The sequence below is a fragment of the Dreissena polymorpha genome, chromosome 6 (genome assembly GCF_020536995.1).
Source record: "Dreissena polymorpha isolate Duluth1 chromosome 6, UMN_Dpol_1.0, whole genome shotgun sequence".
Classification (NCBI taxonomy): domain Eukaryota; kingdom Metazoa; phylum Mollusca; class Bivalvia; order Myida; family Dreissenidae; genus Dreissena; species Dreissena polymorpha.
In genome coordinates this window covers 80,621,460-80,641,675 of record NC_068360.1, presented here as the reverse complement: position 1 = coordinate 80,641,675, position 20,216 = coordinate 80,621,460, and the positions used below count along the sequence as shown (strand labels likewise).

The window sequence follows — 20,216 nt, the reverse complement described above, 5'->3', positions numbered from 1 at the left end:
TATAAACAACCACGTGTGTATGGAATCCAATCATAAGACATCAGATTTGTTGGGATTTTACGGAACCTGGCCGCAGTGATTGCGCATCAACGACATTTTATATGGAGCGGTCAACATGAAAACAGCTTTACTAAACTTGTAAACAATCAACTAAAAGCAATCATTCAAAACTGGAAAATAGTCACAATCAATTAACAGCTGTAATTCAAAATTAGACACCTAAACAAGCAACAAAAAGTCAATAAATAACAAGAGCAACGCCTTGCGGGTGCAGACCGCTCATTTATTTTTATTTTTAAATGTGTAGGGACCTATCTCAATTTCAATCACAAAGGAGGGAGGGGTGGAGTGGAGAGGGGTATATAGTGTGAGGGTGTGGTTATTTATAACATTATCTTCCAAAAATGAAAAAAAATGCAAGAAAAAAAAATGGGGGGGGGGAAGATTCTTAGATTCTTGGGTAGGGATGGTTGGAAGGTATTTGAAAAATAAAAATAAATATTTGTGTTTTTTAACCATGTTTAAAAAAAACAAGAGATGTGTTCGTCAGAAACACAATGCCCCCTATTGCGCCGCTTTGAAAATTGTTGTTTTTGTTTTTTTAACCTTTGACCTTGAAGGATGACCTTGACCTTGAATTTGCACCACTCAAAATGTGCAGCTTTATGAGAACGCCGCTTTGATTTTTTTTTACCTTTGACCTTGGAGGATGACCTTGACATTGAAGGATAACCTTGACCTTGAACTTCCACCAATCAAAATGTGCAGCTTCATGATAACTCCGCGTTGATTTTTTTTACCTTTGACCTTGAAGGATGACCTTGACCTTGAAGAATGACCTTGACCTTGAACTTCCACCACTCAAAAAGTGCAGCTTCATGAGAACGCCGCTTTGATTTTTTTTAAACTTTGACCTTGAAGGATAACCTTGAGCTTGAAGGATGACCTTGACCTTGAACTTCCACCACTCAAAATGTGCAGCTTCATGAGAAAGCAGCTTTGATTATTTATTTATTTTTATATTGAAGGATGACCTTGACCTTGAACTTCCACCACTCAAAATTTGCAGCTTCTTGATAACGACGCTTGAATTTCTTTTACCTTTGACCTTGAAGGATGACCTTGACCTTGAAGAATAAATTTGGCCTTGAAATTCCACCACTCAAAATGTGCGGCTTCATGAGAACGCCGCTTTGAATTTTTTTTTGACCTTTGACCTTAAAGGATGACTTTGACCTTGAAGGATGACATTGACCTTGAACTTCCACCACTCAAAATGTGCAGCTTTATGAGCTTTGAATTTTTTTTTACCTTGAAGGATGACCTTGACCTTGAACTTCCACCACTCAAAATGTGCAGCTTCATGAGATACACATGCATGCCAAAATCAAGTTGCTATCTTCAATATTAAAAAAGTTATGGCCAATGTTAAAGTTTTCGGACGGACAGACGCCATATATTTGACATTTGACCTTGAAGGATGACCTTCACCTTCAACTTTCACCACTCAAAATGTTCAGCTTCATGAGATACACATGCATGCCAAATATCAAGTTGCTTTCGTCAATATTGAAAGAGTTATGGCCAATGTTAAAGTTTTCGGACGGACAGACGCTATAAATTTGACATTTTACCTTGAAGGATGGCCTTGAACTTGCACCACTCAAAATGTGCAGCTCCATGAGATACATATGCATGCCAAATATTAAGTTGCTATCTTAAATACTGAAAAAGTTATGGCCAATGTTAAAGTTTTTTTCGGACGGACGGACATACTGACTGACATACTGACGGACAGTTCAACTGCTATATGCCACCCTACCGAGGGCATAACAAATTATTTTTTCGGTGTGGGGGTGGGGTGGAGGTATAGTGTGAGGGTGTGGTGGTCATTAAATGATGATCTTTAAAAAAAATGGGGGGGGGGTGATTGAGGGGGATTCGGGGGGCGTAGGGGATGGATTGGGTGGAGTCTATTGTGGTATGTCAGGTAAGAGCTGTTTTGTCAAAGTATTAATCAAATCTAATTATAAATAAAGAAGTTATGGCAATTTTAGCAAAATTTAATAATTTGACCTTTAGAGTCAGGTCATTCAAAGTTCAAGGTAAAATTCAACTTGCCAGGTGCAATACCCTCATGATAGCATGAAAGTATTTGAAGTTTGAAAGCAATAGCCTTGATACTTTAGAAGTAAAGAGGATCTGAACACAAACTGTAACCATATATTCAAAGTCACTTAGTCCAAAAAAGGCCACAATTCCGTAAAAATGACAACCAGAGTTATGCAACTTGTCCTTTACTGTCCCCTTATGATAGTATGAAAGCAATATCTATGATACTTTAGGGGTAAAGTGGACCAAAACACAAAACTTAACCAAATTTTCAAGTATAAAGGGCCCATAATTCTGTCAAAATGCCAGTCAGAGTTACATAACTTTGCCTGCACAGTCCCCTTACGATAGCTAGTAAGTGTTGCAAGTATGAAAGCAATAGCTTTGATACTTAAGGAATAAAAAAACAACACAAAACTTAACCAAAATTTTTAATTTTCTAAGTATAAAAAGGGCACATTATTATGTCAAAATGCACGCCAGAGTTAACTTACTTTGCCTGCCCAGTCCCCTCATGATAGTAAGTAAGTGTACCAAGTTTGAATGCAATAGCATTGATACTTTATGAGAAAAGTGGACCTAAATGCAAAACTTAACCGGACGCCGACGCCCACGCCAAGGTGATGATAATAGCTCATAATTTTATTTAAAAAAATAGATGAGCTAAAAATTAATATATCACCACATATTGCCTCGGTGTTAAAATATACAATGTGAAATTGTATGAGAATATGCACTTATAATAGTCAGAATACCAAACTTTTAGCACTGTATGGCCAATTTTGGCAATAAAATTATGATGAACTTAAATTGATGCCATACTTGTGAATTTGGTATAACGCATAGAAATAAACAATTATGCAAACCATATTTCTTTAGTGATGAATGAATATAGTATATAATTTATAGTGCGGAATTATTAAAACAACAAGAAATGTTTTTATATTTCCATAAAGTTGTTTTTAAATGTTTTGATAAAGGCATTATGCCGAAACGTCATTAAAGGAGTATAATCAGAGAGTTATAATTATTTAATATCCCTTCGGATAATTCAACTGAACAAGAAATGTGTTTGTCAGAAAAATTATGTTCCCTTCTGTGCCGCTTTGATTTTTTTTACCTTTGATCTTGAAGGATACCTTGACCTTTCACCACTCAAAATATGCGGCTCCATGAGATGCACATGCATGCCAAATATCAAGTTGCTATTTTCAATATTGCACAAGTATTCATAAAATAAGCGATTTTTGCAACATATATTTGACCTCTGACCTTGAAGGATGATCTTGACCTTGACCTTTCACCATTCAAAATGGGCAGCTTTATGAGATACACATGCATACCAAATATCAAGTTGCTATCTTGAATATTGAAAAAGTTATTGCAAATGTTAAAGTTGGAGCAAACAGACCAAAAGACAGACAGGGCAAAAACAATATTTCCCCCACTATAGTGGGTAGGGGGACATAAAAAGATTCAATGTTCTTGTTACGTTGAGAGGTAAAATTATACTCTAACAAGGGAGACGACTTTTATTTAGTATATCACAGTGCTCTCCCTTGAATCGTTATTCACTGTTTTTCAAATTTCCATATAGTTGTTGCTTAATTATATTAACTGAAAAGCTTGACATAAAACAAGGTATTTCTAATGCTTTAAGTATATTATTATGTTAATAATCTGATATTCTGCATGTCTTAATTGACTATACAGGTTAATGTGCTCATTCATCAAAAGCAATTTCTTTTTCTCTATTGCCTGATATGTAATTGATGTTTAATATGAAACAATTTTGTACAAATGAATTCAAACAGTGAATGTATTTGTTTGAAATGGCAACATTTTATGAATAATGTACAAACAAAAACATTAGCTTTGCAGTTAATCTATTTACAAATGACAAAATAAACTTATATACAGTGACACATAAATCTGTGTTACGTTATTTACTTATTACATTAGAAAAGCTGGACGCAAATGTGTACATACAAATATTTAAAGCATAATGAACTTTTAATGCTAGAATGCAAATGTCAACACAAATGATGAGCATGTCTGTATATGATACAACAAGAACAATCTACAACCATATCTAGGATCATTATTCATGAAAATACTCACTTTGAAACAAAATTACTTGTGGAGGAATTACTATCATATTTTCAACAATGAAAGCATCCTTTTTTGATAATTAAACAAACTCCATTCGAATTAAGATTCACTTCTAAATTTCACTTTCTTTAAATAGTTTTTCCATTAATGTGTGCATCAATTATCGCAATATTATGCATGTACATTCACACAATTTTGATAACGCGTTTAACTATTGTTAATATTAAACAAAGTATCTGTTGTCAATAAACAAATTGATAATTAACAGAAGGTTAATATAGTTTGAATAAATCAAATTTTTATTTGATATTTTACTATAACATCACTACATGAAATTCTTGATAAAATACTGTCTCAAAACAGCAAACTGATGATAAATGTACACAGACAGAATGACAGACATATCAAAATCGAAGCATCACAATTATGAACCGTTCTGATCAATTATTTTACCTATCAAATTGTGCTATTTTATAGGTAAAAACTAAAAATAAGCATGTCTTGTTTAGACAATAAATACGTTAAATATTGTCCAAGGTATCAGCATTATTTAAACAACTTTGTGAATGCTTAAAATCAATGTTTAAAAAAACAATTGTAAAATCATTTTGTCAGTCTGTTTACGATAATCAGGATAAAGCTATATAGAGTCAGTTTCTGAGTAAAGACAAAATAGTAATACTTGCATTATTTTGCTCTTGAAATAATACTTTACATTACTGCTATTACTAAGTTACCCCTTATCATATTGGTTTTTACCAATATATAACAAAATACGTAATCATCAAGGTACTGTCAGTATCATTATAACCATACAATATGAAATGTAGATTTTTCTTTCCATACAATCGGATTGTACACACGAGACAAAGTTGCTGGTCATAAAAAATGGCTGGCCAAAACACTTCGCTTGGCGCATGACTTGGATGGCCACAGAACTAAGCTGGTGCTAAGACTTGGCTGATCACAGGTCATGACCTGTCATTTGACTTCGCTGGCCACATGACTTGGCTGGTAACAGGACTTGGCTGGTCACAGGACCTGGCTGATCATACAATTCTGCTGATCACATTACTTGGCTGGTCACAGGACTTGGCTGATCACAAGACTTGGTTGATCAAATGACTTGGCTGGCTGCATGACTTGGCTGGTCATATGACTTGGCTGATTGCATGACTTGGTTGGCCACAAGACTTGACTGATCATGAGACTTGGCTGATCACATGACTTAGCTGACCACAAGACTACGCTGGTCACAGCACTTGGCTTATCAAAAGACTTGGCTGACCACAAGACTTGGCTGATCACAGGGCTTGGCTGATCTAAAGACTTGACTGGTCACAAGACTTGGCTGGTCACAGGACTTGGCTGGTAACAGGACTTGACTAATCACAGGAGTTGGCTGGTCACAGGACTTGGCTGGTAACAGGACTTGACTAATCACATGACTTGTATGATCACATGACTTGGCTGGCCACAAGACGTGTCTGGCCACAGGACTTGTCTGATCACAGGACTTGGCTGGCCACAAGACGTGTCTGGCCACAGGACTTGTCTGATCACAGGACTACGCTAACCACAAGACGTGTCTGGCCACAGGACTTGTCTTATCACAGGACTACGCTGGTCACAAGATGTGTCAGGCCACTGGACTTGGCTGATCACATGACTTGGCTTGTCTTATTGTGCTTTGTCATGCCCTCATTTTTGTCTTAACAGTGACTGGTGTTTTCCTGCCTTCCCGATATTTAAAGATGAAGAATTCCATCGTAATGCTCACAAAGGACTGTGAGTCTTTTAAGAAGCCAACGCAGGCACTTATTGACTATCATGCTTAAATTGTATGTATAAATGATCTTTAAAGGCATGCAAGGCATCAATCTAATGACAAGTGCTGTAACAGGCTGTCTTTTTCATTGGCCGGTTTAATTACATCGATTGGGATCTGAAATAAAGGAAGGTATGTTAATTTCAGTTCATTATTCTGATTGTGTAACTTAGGAAAGCAAAGATAAAGAACAAAACTGCCGTATGGTGCTAAAACTTCTTTGATTTGAATTTATAGATAGGTGGTCCGAGATATATTCCTTAATTATTAAATATTTACGGCAAAATAATATGAACATCTTATGAAAAAAAGTTTTTTATCTCCCATTCCACTAATGAAAAAGGAAGCTGATATAAAATACACAACAGTACACGTCCACATGCTGATTTAGTTGTTTGGATAGTTGCATAACAAAATAAGAATTTTTTTCGAAGTTATGTATGCCACAAAACCTGACAGACGGACAAACGTTTAGACAGACCAGCATTCCCTTAAACCGTCTCTGAAAGTAGGTATTTACAGAAAGCGTACACATGTCTCACAAACTCACAAAGGTTCTATGTGCAGGATGTTTACATGCAGCAGGTCAGATAACATGGAGAGGAGAGAATCTCAATACATCGACAGCTGCTGGCTTGAAAGCTGAGACTGTAACTGCATCCAGAACAAACTTAACGCCTTGATATTCGAGTTGTCTGGAAAAAGTAGATTGTGTGTCAAACAACTTGACAGATAATTGTGCAAATATGTCAAGCATTTTTTGCATTATTAAAATTGTCTTTGTCAACCATAAGCTTCCATATTGCTAAGCCAACTTAAACAGATTTGAACAGAACCAATTTTGTGGCAACAACGTTTCAGAGATGGAAAGCTTCTAAAATTAATATAGACATGTCATGCAATCATTTTAAATCAAAAGAGAATTTGTGTTCAGTAAATTTCAGTGTATTATTAAACTTTCACAGGTGGTTATAGAGAAACAAATATGTTCACCAGGTGCATAGCAATGGGGAAAAGGGACTTTCTATTTATCCCGGAGTGCAACAAATATCCTAATCTTTCATCACTTTACATTGGCAATACTTAAAAATACTTGAAAATAGCTCAGGTATCATGTCTTTGTCTTTGCGTTATACTGTATGAATGTGGGACCTTAGTCAAGTGGTGGGATGCTGGTCTAGGAATCGAAAGGTCCCAAGGTAGAATTCAGCTCAGACCACAGAACTGTGCATATCAAACAAGTAATCCCATTCTTGTTCTATTGGGTACCTGTCAGGGAAATAAGCAAATCTGCTGTGGTTGCATACTGTGCAGAATGGACGACTTATATCCCAGTGATCTGGTGCCACAGTGTACGTTTTGCAATGGTTAGGGGACTTACCTTTTGAGATGTAGTGGCTGAGTTGGAGTTGTTAGGATATTCCTCTGTGAACAGAAAACCAGCTCTTTGCGCATCACTGACATATGTCCCTGTAAAGCAAATAATTAATGCATTCTGAAATAGCCTCAGTTATATTGGAGGTCAATCAATGTTGTTTGATTGAATAATATAAGGAATACATTATGTTTGAAGGCTCTTGATACAAATGAGATATACACTAAACACTTCACAAACACACAGCCTACTATATACTGTACACTTGATACAATCATTTTTCATCCCTATCTAACCAATCTGCTTTAAGTTACCTGTAACTCCAAAAGGGTTGGATGGACATAAGGAAGAATGGAAGGACGGACGGAGAGAATTCTACAATTCTATACGACCTCCCCTATCTTTCAAGGCAATACAAAATGGCAACTATTATGAATATTTACAAGTACGTAATGAATTTTGTTAAAGTTAGCAGCAAGAATAGAGTATTACCAATGTATAACATGCACACACTATTGAAATAAAATTTTGAGTAGTAACACACTGCACATTATACACGGTCAATTACAGGACCAATATACCTTGTAGAAGAGGTAATATCAGCCCACTATTTCAGGAAAGTTTGGAGCCCGAGCTCTAGACTGGCTGCACCTGTCCGGGCCCAGCTTTCCAGACAGCCTGTTGTTCAGCTGGGTACCGATCTATGACTGCATGGGATCCTGTAGGAACCTGCTCTTAAAACAAAATTCAGGAACTTAAAAAAAAATATTGAAGGGAATAATTGTATAATGTGCTGAAGTCATTTAAATAATTGTTTTGCTAAAATTAAATAAAATTTAAAAAATCTATTACAGCGGATTTTATATGCAAGGATAAACGTTTGGTTCAAGGGCTGAATTTCGGCCGAAGCGTAGACAAAACTATGCCTTAACCTTCTATGATTAAACCTGATATTAGATCAATTGATATTTGCTATTTATTTACCAAGTTGATTAATTTTAAAAACACATACCATTTGATGCTTGGACCTTAATCAGGCAGAAAAAATACTGATGTTAAGTGTAGTATATGAGTCTCATTCTGGGAAAATAGGTCTTAATATATGTACAGTCTGCACAGGCTAATCTTGGATGACACTTTAATAGGACTTAATGTATGTGCAGTCTGCACAGGCTAATCTGGGATGACACTTTAAAAGGACTAAATGTATGTGCAGTCTGCACAGGCTAATCAGGGATGACACTTTCATAGGACTTAATGTATGTGCAGTCTGCACAGGCTTATCTGGGATGACACTTTAATAGGACTTAATGTATGTGCAGTCTGCACAGGCTAATCTGGGATGACACTTTAAAAGGACTTAATGTATGTGCAGTCTGCACAGGCTAATCAGGGATGACACTTTAATAGGACTTAATGTATGTGCAGTCTGCACAGACTAATCTGGGATGACACTTTAATAGGATTTAATGTATGTGCAGTCTGCACAGGCTAATCTGGGATGACACTTAAATAGGACTAAATGTATGTGCCGTCTGCACAGGCTAATCAGGGATGATAATTTAATAGGACTTTATGTATGTGCAGTCTGCACAGGCTAATCTGGGATGACACTTTAATAGAACTTAATGTATGTGCAGTCTGCACAGGCTAATCTGGGATGACAATTTAATAGGACTTAATGTATGTGCAGTCTGCACAGGCTAATCTGGGATGACAATTTAATAGGACTTAATGTATGTGCGGTCTGCACAGGCTAATCTGGGATGACAATTTAATAGGACTTAATGTATGTGCAGTCAGCAAAGCCTAATCTGGGATGACAATTTAAACACATACATGAAGCCCCATATCCCAGAACACCACTAAGATACTACTTATTGTTCTTGTTGCTGCTGCTGCTGCGACTGGGCCAAATACACGAGAATTGCAGACAACAACTGTTGTTGAATGGCGTCAATCGCATACTGCTCTCTAGGCCTAAGGTTCACATTGTTCGAGAACAACATATCGAGGTCAGTCACATTAACGGACGTGTCACGCAACGCCTGATCTACCTGTTTGATCAGATCGTTGCAGTTCGAGCGACTTGTCCGGCCCAATTTTTCGACGCCCGTCATCTAATTTTTGCTAAGCGACATCGATGCTGAGACGGAAGTCGAACTCACCAAGGCTCTGCTGTTGGAAGTGTTGATGTAGCCAACATGGGAAGAGATAATGATAGGAGGCTTGGTAGTCTGACGCAAGACGTCTTCGTGCTAAATTTCTTAAGCGAGTTGTAGTATTTGTGCAAGGGGGTTGTCATCGACTTTCACTTAAATGACGTTTGTCATGTTTGCTTGTAAAGTTCACTGAAAAGGAAATGGAAAGTTAACTAAAACCGGCTTGTTTAGTGACACATGAATAAGCCTTTCAACACCTTACTTCACAGACCTGTTTTTTAAATGCCAAACATTGCGCCTATAATTGATATTTAGAATATTGCAATTAATTTTTCACCAATTAGAATTCAGAATAACTTAGCATCGATGTTTTACGCGCACCAACTTGAAATTGGAATGTTTGGGTTTGTAGCAAAGTGTTATATTTATTTTTTGTAAATCAAAAACAGGCATTACTTGAGCAGTTCAAAATGTGAGACTGTAGAGCTTTAATTGTGTGACTATAGAACTTTAAATGTGAGACTACATTTTTTTAATGTGATACTCAGCAACTTAAAATGTGAGACAACACAACTTTAAATGTTACAGTCTACATATTTAAGTGTGAGTCTCCACACCTTTAAATGTGACAGTTTATGTACTTATACCTGAGACATAACAACTGTAAATGTGAGACAATACAATTGTATGGCATTTAATTAGAAACAAGAGATGTGAGTTCAAAATAGTAATTAAACTTAGTGAAATAAGAAACTAGAGCTTTGTCACCGACGAGACGAATACCCCCACACGACTCAATGAAACATAATATTTTGCATTTCGTCTTTACAAAAAACAGCGGACACCATGCTCAATTTTTAAAACGCACTAAGTGACCCCTTGACCTAGTTTTTTTTACCCAGAAAGTCCCATGTTCTAACTTGGCCTTAAGATCATCTCCATAAAACTTCTTACCAAGTTTGGTGAAGATCGGATGTAAATCTACTTGAATTAGAGAGCGGACACCATGCTGAATGTTAAAAAATGCATAAAGTGACCCGGTGACCTAGTTTTAGGCCCGGAATGGCCCATGTTCAAATTTGTCCTAGAGATCATTCAGATACAACTTGTGACCAAGTTTGGTGAGGATTGGATGAAAACTACTTGAATTAGAGAGCAGACAACATGGTAAGGTTTAAAACGCACTAAGATACCCCACGACTTAGTTTTTGACCCGACAAGACCCATATTCAAACTTGACATAGACATCGTCTATATACAACTTCTGACCAAGTTTGGTGAAGATTAGATGAAAACTACTTGAATTAGAGAGCAGACAACATTGTGATGTTTAAAACGCACTAAGTGACCCCGTGACTTTGTTTTTGACCCGGCATGACCCATATTCAAACTTGAACTAGACATTATCAAGATACAACTTCTGACCAATTTTGGTGAAGATTGAATAAAAACTACTTGAATTAGAGAGCGGACAACATGGTGAGGTTTAAAACAGACTAAGTGACCCCGTGACCTAGTTTTTGAGCCGTCATGGCCCATGTTCGAACTTGACCTACACATCATCTAGTTACAACTTCTGACCAAGTGTGGTGAAGATCGGATTTAAACTACTTGAAAGAGAGAGCGGACACCATGCTCAATGTGTAAAACGTACTAAGTGACCCTGTGACCTTGTTTTTATCTGGCATGGCCCATGTTCAAACTTGGCCTTCAGATCATCTAGATAAAACTTCTGACCAAGTTTGGTGAAGATGGGATGAAAACTAGTTGAATAAGAGAGAGGACACTATGCTGAATGTTTAAAAAACGCACTAAGTGACCCCGAGACCTAGTTTTTCACCCGGCAAGGCCCATGTTCGAACTTGGCATTAAGATCATCTAGATACAACTTCTGACCAAGTTTGGTGAAGTTCGGATGGAAACTACTTGAATTAGATAGCGGACAACATGCTGAATGTTTAAAACGCACTAAGTGACCCCGTGACCTAGTTTTTGACCCGGCAAGGCCATGTTCGAACTTGGCCTAGACATCATGTAGACACAACTTCTGACCAAGTTTGGTGAAGATCGGATGAAAACTACTTTAATAAGAGAGCGGACACGTAATACAGACCGACAGACAGACAGACAAGTTCACTCCTATATACCCCCCTAAACTTCGTTTGTGGGGATATAATTAAGCCAGTTATTCTGATAGAAAACTTTAAAATGTGCTATAACTAGGGGCTAGCTCGGTGCAGAATTTATTTTAACCATTTTTGGATTGGGACAATTCGTAAACAAGAGCACCGCCTTGCGGATGCAGACAGCTCATGTATATTTTTTTTAAAGGTGTAGGGACCTATCTCAATTTCAATCACAAAGGAGGGAGGGGTGGAGTGGAGAGGGGTGTATAGTGTGGGGGTGTGGTCATTTATTACATTATCTTCCAAAAATGAAAAAAAAAAGACAACAATATTTTTTTAAGTGGGGGAGGATTCTTGGGTTGGATGGTTGGACGGTTTTTCAAAATTAAAATAATAAAAACAAATATTTGTGTTTTTTAACCATGTTTGAAAAAAACAAGTGATGTGATTGTCAGAAATACAATGCCCCCTATTGCACCGCTTTGAAATTATTTTTTTTACCTTTGACTTTGAAGGATGACATTGACCTTGAACTTCCACCACTCAAAATGTGCAGCTTTATGAGAAGGACGCTTTGAAATATTATTTTTGACCTTTGACCTTGAAGGATGACCTTGACCTTGAAGGATGACCTTGACCTTGAACTTCCACCACTCAATATGTGCAGCTTCATGATAACGCCGCTTTGAAATTATTATTTTGTGACCTTTGACCTTGAAGGATGACCTTGACCTTGAAGAATGACCTTAACCTTGAACTTCCACCATTCAAAATGTGCAGCTTCATGAGAACGCCGCTTTGATTTTTTATTTGACCTTTGACCTTGAAGGATGACCTTGACTTTGAAGGATAATTTTGACATTGAACTTCCACCACTCAAAATGTGCAGCTTCATGAGAACACCGCTTCGAAAAAAAAAAATTACCTTGGAGGATTACCTTGACCTTGAACTTCCACCACTCAAAATATGCAGCTTCATGATAACGCCGCTTTGATTATTTTTTTAGCCTTTGACCTTGAAGGATGACCTTGACCTTAAAGGATGTCCTTGACCTTGAACCTACAGCCACCCAAAATATGCAGCTTCATGATAACGCCGCTTTAAATTATTTTGTTTGACCTTTGACCTTGAAGGATGACCTTGATCTTGAAGAATGACCTTGACCTTGAACTTCCACCACTCAAAATGTTCAGCTTCCTGACAATGCCGCTTTGAATTTTGTATTTGTTTTTTTACCTTTGACCTTAAAGAATGACCTTGACCTTGAAGGATGACCTTCACCTTCACCTTTCACCACTCAAAATGTTCAGCTCCATGAGATACACATGCATGCCAAATATCAAGTTGCTATCTTCAATATTGAAAAAGTTATGGCCAATGTTAAAGTTTTCGGACGGACAGACACCATAAATTTGACATTTGACCTTGAAGGATGACCTTGACCTTTCACCACTCAAAATGTGCAGCTCCATGAGATGCACATGCATGCAAAATATCAAGTTGCTATCTTAAAAGTGAAAAAATTATGGCCAATGTTAAAGTTTTTTTCGGACTGACAGACAGACTGACTGACATACTGACGGACAGTTCAACTGCTATATGCCACCCTACCTGGGGCATAAACATTATTTTTTTGTGGGTTGGAGGTATAGTGAGAGGGTGTGGTGGTCATTTATTAGAAGATCTTTAATTTGAAAAAAATAATAATGGGGGATATAGGGGGGATTCGGGGGGAGGGGGATTCGGGGATTCTCATAAATTAAGAAGTTATGGCAATTTTAGCAAAATTTAATAATTTGACCTTGACAGTCAAGGTCATTCAAAGGTCAAGGTAAAAATCAACTTTCCAGGTACAGTACCCTCATGATAGCATGAAAGTATTTACAGTTTAAAAGCAATAGCCTTGATACTTTAGAAGTAAAGTGGATCTAAACACAAAATGTAACCATATATTTACAGTAACTAAGTCATAAAAGGGCCATAATTCCGTAAAAAACTGACAACAAGAGTTATGCAACTTATCCTTTACTGTCCCCTTATGATAGTTTGCGAGTGTTCCAAGTATGAAAGCAATATCTATGATACTTTAGGGGTAAAGTGGACCAAAACACAAAACTTAACCAAATTTTCAAGTATAAAGCGCACATAATTCCGTCGAAATGCCAGTCAGAGTTACAGAACTTTGCTTGCACAGTCCCTCTACGATAGTTAGTAAGTGTTGCAAGTATGAAAGCAATGGCTTTGATACTTTAGGAAAAAAGTGGACCTAAACACAAAACTTAACCAAATTTTCAAAGTATAAAAAGGGCACATACATCAGTAAAATGCCAGTCAGAGTTACAAAACTTTGCCTGCACAGTCCCCTTACGATAGTTTGTAAGTGTTGCAAGTATGAAAGCAATGGCTTTGATACTTTAGGAAAAAAGTGGACCTAAACACAAAACTAAACCAAATTTTCAATTTTCTAAGTATAAAAAGGGCACATAATTCTGTCAAAATGCCAGTCAGAGTTACAAAACTTTGCCTGCACAGTCCCCTTACGATAGTTTGTAAGTGTTGCAAGTATGAAAGCAATGGCTTTGAAACTTTAGGAAAAAAGTGGACCTAAACACAAAACTTAACCAAATTTTCAATTCTCTAAGTATAAAAAGGGCACATAATTCTGTCAAAATGCCAGTCAGAGTTGCATAACTCTACCTGCACAGTCCCCTTACGATAGTTAGTAACTATTGCAAGTATGAAAGCAATGGCTTTGATACTTTAGGAAAAAAGTGAACCTAAACACAAAACTTAACCAAATTTTCAATTTTCTAAGTATAAAAAGGGCACATAATTCGGTCAAAATGCCAGTCAGATTTTTATAACTTTGCCTGCACAGTCCCTTATGATAGTTAGTAAGTGCTGCAAGTAAGAAAGCAATGGCTTTGATACTTAAGGAATAAAATAGACCTAAACACAAAATTTAACCAAAATTTTCAATTTTCTAAGTATAAAAAGGGCACATAATTCTGTCAAAATGCAAGCCAGAATTATCTAACTTTGCCTGCCCAGTCCCCTAATGATAGTAAGTAAGTGTACCAAGTTTAAATGAAATAGCATTGATACTTTACAAGAAAAGTGGACCTAAACGCAAAACTTAACCAGACGCCGACACCGACGCCAAGGTGATGACAATAGCTCATAATTTTTTTCAAAAAATAGATGAGCTAAAAATCATAGTGTTTTGAATTAAATTGGGAAAATGGTTGTAGTTTTTGCTAAACATAATTTACAAATTGAGAATAAGTGCTATCAAGATAAATTGCACTAAGGTTCAACTTATAGAGCTGCATAAGGAAACAAACTCAATTTGTAACCTATTAAACATTGTTTGGGGTCAAACCTTGAATTGAGAACTTAAGCCAGTAATTATGGAAAAAATAAACTGTTTGAGATTAGGAATGGGACTCAATTTTGGCCCCAATTTCGACAAAATGAATAACACTCACCTGAAGCTCAAGAAGCTGAGCTGAAATGCTGGCCTCGCTGATATTGCCAAAGGCTGAATTTGAGTTCTGATTAACTCAATGTTGCAACCTATCAAAACATTATTTTTCTTCAGGGACACCATGAATTGAGAACTTAAGCCAGTAATCATGGATATAGACACTTTTTGAGATAAGAATGGGACTGAATTTCGGACCCAATTTCAAGAAAATAATTAACACTGTAAGGTCTCACCTGAAGCTCAAGAAGCTGAGATGACATGCTGGCCTTGCTGATATTGATAAGAGCCGAGTTTGAGTTCTGCTTTCTTCAGGTTGAGAGTTGAAGGGCGTACTGGACCACACAACAAAACTGCTGTTATTTTTCAAAGCCTTCTCTTCCATCAATTCAATGCGAAGCCTTTAGGGCTCGGAGTGCTAAGTGCTCATAACAAAACCAGACGTTTTCACTTTAAGCACCTTGTTCACAATAGTGGGCGTAATTTGCGTTTGTGGCACACCTTATGGATGTATGGATCTCTTAGTGTTTACAACAAAGTCTTTACTGCCTTTCTGTGTCAGCATGGATGTATTGTGCTCTGGGTGTTTACAACCAAGTCTTTACTGCCTTTCTGTGTCAGCATGGATGTATTGTGCTCTGGGTGTTTACATCCAAGTCATTACTGCCTTTCTGTGTCAGCATGGATGTATCGTGCTCTGAGTTCACAGCAAAGTCAATACTACCTTTCTGTGTCAGCATGGATGTATCGTGCTCTGAGTTCACAGCAAAGCCATTACTGTTTTCTGTGTCAACAAGGATGTATTGTGCTCTGTGTTCATAACCACGTCATAACTGCCTTTCTGTGTCAGCATGGATGTATTGTGCTCTGTGTTCACAGCCAAGTCATTACTGACTTTCTGTGTCAGAATGGATGTATTCTTACTGCCTTTCTGTGTCAGCATGGATGTATGTCGCTCTTTGTTCACTGCCAAGTCAATTCTGCCTTTCTGTGTCAGCATGGATGTATTGTTCTCTGTGTTTACAGGAAAGTCATTACTGCCTTTCTGTGTCAGCATGGGTGTATCGTGTTCTGTGTTCACAGTCAAGTCATTACTGCCTTTCTGTGTCAGCATGGGTGTATCGTGTTCTGTGTTCACAGCCAAGTCATAACTGCCTTTCTGTGTCAGCATGGATATATCTTGCTCTGGGTGTTCACAACCAAGTCATTATTGCCTTTCTGTGTCAGCATGGATGTATTTTGCTCTGGGTGTTCACTGCATAGTCATTACTGCCTTTCTGTGTCAGCATGGATATATCTTGCTTTGGGTGTTCACAGCATAGTCATTACTGCCTTCCTGTGTCAGCAAGGATATATCGTGCTCTGGGTGTTCACAGCATATTCATGACTGCCTTTTCGTTTCAGCATGGATGCATTGTGCTCTGTTTTCACAGCCATGTCATTACTGCCTTTCGGTGTCAGCATGGGTGTATCGTGTTCTGTGTTCACAGCCAAGTCATTATTGCCTTTCTGTGTAAGCATGGATGCATTGTTTTCTGGGTGTTCACGACCAAGTCATTACTGCCTTTCTGTGTCAGCATGGATATATTGTGCTCTGGGTGTTAACAACCAAGTCATTACTGCCTTTCTGTGTCAGCACGGATGTATCGTGTTCTGGGTGTTTACAACCAAGTCATTACTGCCTTTCTGTGTCAGCATAGATGTATCGCGCTCTGGGTGTTCACAACCGAGTCATTACCGCCTTTGTTTGTCAGAATGGATGTATCGTGCTCTGGGTATTCACAACCAAGTCATTATTGCCTTTCTTTGTCAGTAACATTGCCAAAAGTCCGTTCTTTTATGATATTTTAGCCGCTGAGAGGACAATCTGGGGCAGTCCGTAACCCTACTGTTGTCCAAACTATCAACAGCAGAAGTATCCCACTAGGAAAGCGTACGCTTTTATTGTTCCATGATTTTCTCCCGTTCAATTTCTGTTTGCCCCATTAAGATTGGAACAAGTTATTGAACTTTTTATTCTTCATGATATTTGTTAAGATGTCCAACAGCAACAACTGACTGTTAGCGTTACCATAACAACTGCAATAACTTTTCGTGTCTGTAACACTCGTCCCTTTCAGGTCCACGCGGAGCTTAACAAAATTACTCAGGCTTATGTTTGAAAAACGTGACGTGGGCATTGCGTTTGTTCAGAACAGAATCATGCTCAGAATTTCCTGCAGAACGGATGCTGACTTTTTGAGGCAGGTGGTCAAGGGGGAGGAGTTAGAAGTCAAGGGAGGGGAAGGATCGTTCTGGACTGGGGCTACTGCAGGCGGGACTGGTGCGGCTGCTGGGACAACTCGATATCAATGCTGGTGCTCTGCTGAAAACAACAACATCACAGTGGCTGATAGGAACTTGTAACAAATTATATTACAATTTATAACAAACTATGCCTGTTGACTGGCTGTGAAGGTTTTTAACAACATGAATTTCTAATCTGGCAAGTTATTGGATCCTTGTCCTTAATAGCATGAACATAAATACAATTAAGTCATTTTGTATTAAAACAAGAAAAGTGTTGGCTAATGCTTTACTTATCTGTACAGACTACACAGGCTAATCTGGGACCACACTTTACACACATGCGATTAGTCCCTGTACAGACTACACAAGCTAATCTGGGACCACACTTTACGCACATGCATTTAGTCCCTGTGCAGACTACACAGGCTAATCTGGGACCACACTTTACGCACATGCATTTAGTCCCTGTACAGACTACACAGGCTAATCTGGGACCACACTTTACGCACATGCATTTAGTCCCTGTACAGACTACACAGGCTAATCTGGGACCACACTTTACGCACATGTATTTAGTCCCTGTGCAGACTACACAGGCTAATCTGGGACCACACTTTACGCACATGCATTTAGTCCCTGTACAGACTACACAGGCTAATCTGGGAACACACTTTACGCACATGCATTTAGTCCCTGTACAGACTACACAGGCTAATCTGGGACCACACTTTACGCACATGTATTTAGTCCCTGTGCAGACTACACAGGCTAATCTGGGACCACACTTTACGCACATGCAATTAGTCCCTGTACAGAATAACATGCTAATCTGGGACCACACTTTACACACATGTATTTAGTCCCTGTACATACTACACAGGCTAATCTGGGACCACACTTTACACAAATGTATTTAGTCCCTGTGCAAACTACACAGGCTAATCTGGGACCACACTTTACGCACATGCATTTAGTCTCATTATCCCAGAGGGAGGCACATATGTTTCTTGAAAAAACACTCAACAACAGACTGTAAGCAGACTTAACTTAAGTTTTGGTAATGAGGCCGGAGTCCTTCTAAGAGGGAAAATTCTTGGTGTTTTGACTACAAATTGGGACATTGATGTTGTTGGTGTTTTGCTTACAAATACTATATAATCGAGATTAAGCGTTTTCAATATTGTATTTACATGAAATAAGGTTCAAGTAATAGAGCTGGGTAGGGAGATTAACTTGATATTGTGATACATTTATATTTCATTATCTTCAACTTGAAATTTAAGGCAGTCGTTTGGGAAAAATAAATTGTTTTAGGATTGTAAATGGGGTCGATTTCAGACCCCAAATTTGACAAATACCAGCAACACTATAAACATACTAAAAACTTGATATCAAACAGGCTCTATACAACCAAGGCATTCCAAGCTTTATTAAATATCTCACATCTTTTTAAAAACTTAAGGTCTGCATGGGAATGACATAAATTCTCGAGCTGATGTGTTAATGAGGTTTCTTATGAATAAGTTGGGAAGCATCGAGCTGAAAAAGGTTTTTAGTTATTGATCCTCAAGTAAAAGATGTCGTGTTTTAAAAAGGATATACACAAGAAAAGACCCTATTTTACCTTCTGTGAAATCATATCATTCTTGTCCTCTTCATTCTTGACATTATTTTTTGTTGATTTTAAGAGTTGACTGATCCACAAATGTATCACAACACACCGGAAAATAACTGACATAAATACCTCATTTATTTTTCCCATTTGAAAAATCCACGCATTAACTGCTGTGTTCATAAACGTTTTTTTACGACGACATTTCATATGGACGATCAATGATTTTGTAATACGCAAACAATTAAAGAGGATATTTTTCCTTATGTAAATTCATACTGTTCTTTACATCCTCATCTTTTTTGCCTTATGATAATTATATATCTCATTCATATTTAAATTAGATCTAACAAAGTATATAACTATCATACTATGATTTTATTGGTATTAAATTTGAAGTATTACAAAGAATTTTTATTAAATTTGTTTTTCCTAAATCAATGGACTTTTTTCGTGGGAAAAAAATCCTAGTCCCAAAATTGCCTTTTTCCCCAGAAAATACCTGAAAATTTAAGCGTGAATATGTTACCTTCTGCGTATTCAGGTCATTCTTGTCCACCACATCCTCAGCATCGTTGTCCTGACTCAGCAGCCACTGGAGCAGAAGAATAGCTTGATGTATTTCTTGTATGTATATTTAGGACTCACACACATTTATATAAAGGTAATTACAAATAAATACTAAATGTTCAACAGCATAAAACAAAGTAAATAATTAAATATCATATCATATGTGAATATTATGTTAACATTATATATCAAAATATATTCCGCATAAGATTACTACAACTATATCATATTTTATAAAAACAAATTGCATCAATATAGATTTTGTACATACCATTGTGTATCTCGAAATGAAAGTCTAAAAACAGCATAAAGTGCTATGTACATGTGCATCTATGTACAAACATTACATGTGCAGTTGAAATGCTTTGTTTGTTCATGCACAGCTTTAAAAACTTTTAAATTAAAGGACCATAAAGAAAAAATGTTATGATAACATAATATGTATAAGATCTAATATTTAAAAAAACTTCACATTGTATTAGTAAATTACTATATGTGTACACAAAAACGTTGCATCAAGAACTACACACACAATGTTGTATTGA

The 20,216-nt window shown here is 37.3% G+C and overlaps 1 long non-coding RNA gene across 1 annotated transcript; it reads right to left on the bottom strand.

The window, feature by feature from the left end:
- Nucleotides 1–821: 821 nt before the first annotated feature.
- LOC127833987 (uncharacterized) lies at nucleotides 822–13,326 on the bottom strand. The gene is made up of 2 exons (XR_008027713.1): nucleotides 12,998–13,326; nucleotides 822–1,491 (listed from the first exon to the last, which is right to left on the bottom strand). It is a non-coding gene; the product is annotated as an uncharacterized LOC127833987 (long non-coding RNA).
- Nucleotides 13,327–20,216: the final 6,890 nt, after the last annotated feature.